A 1,853-nucleotide genomic window follows, 5' to 3' on the forward strand; every position below is an offset into this window, starting at 1 on the left:
GACTAAACTTTTCCTCTTTTCCTCTACAAGCCCAAGTTTTAAGTTATCTTTATTATATAACTCCAACAGTTTTCATGATAGTGATGACATTCATGATGAGAATGCAAGCTAGACGTAAATCAATTAGTAGTGGTCCAAGTGAGCAAAAAAATAAAATAAGAGAAAACTGGAATTGAACACATAAAGCGTATATATAATGGTTTTAATGATAGTTGTGTAAACTACATTAGAGTGTGGAGTTGTGCTTTTGTAAAACTAGAAAGTATAATGAGAAAACAAGTATAATGAGAAAAAAATGGGCTACTAAAATACTCAAGGAATATAATACTAGAAGCGCACCTTATCATGATATTGAATATGTTGGGTCATAAATCTAAAAAGCACATTGTGAAGGTCTCACTTTATTAGATCAGAGAAGACAGTTAGTAGATATTTTAATAATTTATTTTAGCAATTATTTACCTGAGTGAACGCTACGTGAAAGAAGCCCTAAATGAAACTCCATAAGAGATCCTTAACAACCTGCTATACTACACATATTTCAAGATATATCTACACTAGTGTAGTTATATGTATATTCAGTGAAAACATATATTAACTTAGTAATTTTATAGGATTGCATTGGTATGATAGATGAGACTCATGTTGTTTCAATGCTATCGATTAATCTTATTGCATGATTTCAAGGTCACAAATGTGTTATACAAAATATGCTTGCAACTTGTAACCCAAATATAAGTAGGTTGGCAGGGGTCTCTAAAATGTAATATCTAGACCACAACCACTTAGATTGGGAGTCTATGATGATAATTATTTAAAATTTAGCCTAAAAGTTTTTTATTTTAATATGCAAACTTGACTTATTTACAAATGTTCTTAGATAAATTATAGGCAAATACATTGTGTGATGCTGGATACCCCACCATGCTAGGTTTCACCTCTCCATATCGAGATGTTCATTATCCTTTGAAAGAACATACCGGTAAAACACTTAAGAATAGAAGGGAGTTATTCAACGTAAGACATTCTTCTTTAAAGTCTAAGATTGAATCCACTTTTGGCGCATTGAAGAATCACTTTAAGATTTGCTAGGCCACATTGCACATTTCCTACACAAGTACATATTGTATTGACATGCATAATACTTCATAATTTCATGACAACTATTGATCCAAGTAATGATCTACTCAACGAGTCTGATTTTAATGAAGATATTGATGGTGCTGATGTTCAGTGATCACATAGTTAATTATATTCGTGGTTGGATGGGGGTGAAGTTGATGAGGGACCGCTTCCTTCCTGAATATCTGGTTCTGAGTTGACTGGCTGAAAAATCTGCACATATAGAAACTCGTGAGAGGACGGGGACTAGTTTCCTCATAGTTCCTCCAACGATCAAGTTAGTGTTCGCGGGGAAAATTGTAGCTTTCATTACTTTCATTGATTCCATTGCAATAGTTTATCGATTACAAAAATCCGGTCTTTTTATAAGATCCGGTTACAACGAGATCAAAAGAAAAAGAAAATTACAACTCTTTCCTGATTTGTCGAACAAATCACGAGCTCATGTTTTGCGGTCACTCGCTTCTGTGGGTTCTTCGCCTGCGCCGGGGTTTATCCGTGGACCACCGCGTGATCTAGATCCGGTTAGATCTAAACGGTATAATGGGTATTATCTCGCAAAGGAAATAATAGCCGGGGGGATTAATTCACCAAGGAAATAATCGCCCTCTCAGGATCAAAGGCCAAGCTTTGATCCGGAGTAATACCGTATGGATCTCAGATCCGATCCCTCTCGAACTCCTACCTTTTCTGACTTGGACGATCGCCAAGCACCGGATCTGAAAGAGCAA

This window comes from Asparagus officinalis, chromosome 8 (genome assembly GCF_001876935.1).
Source record: "Asparagus officinalis chromosome 8, Aspof.V1, whole genome shotgun sequence".
Taxonomy (NCBI): Eukaryota; Viridiplantae; Streptophyta; class Magnoliopsida; order Asparagales; family Asparagaceae; genus Asparagus; species Asparagus officinalis.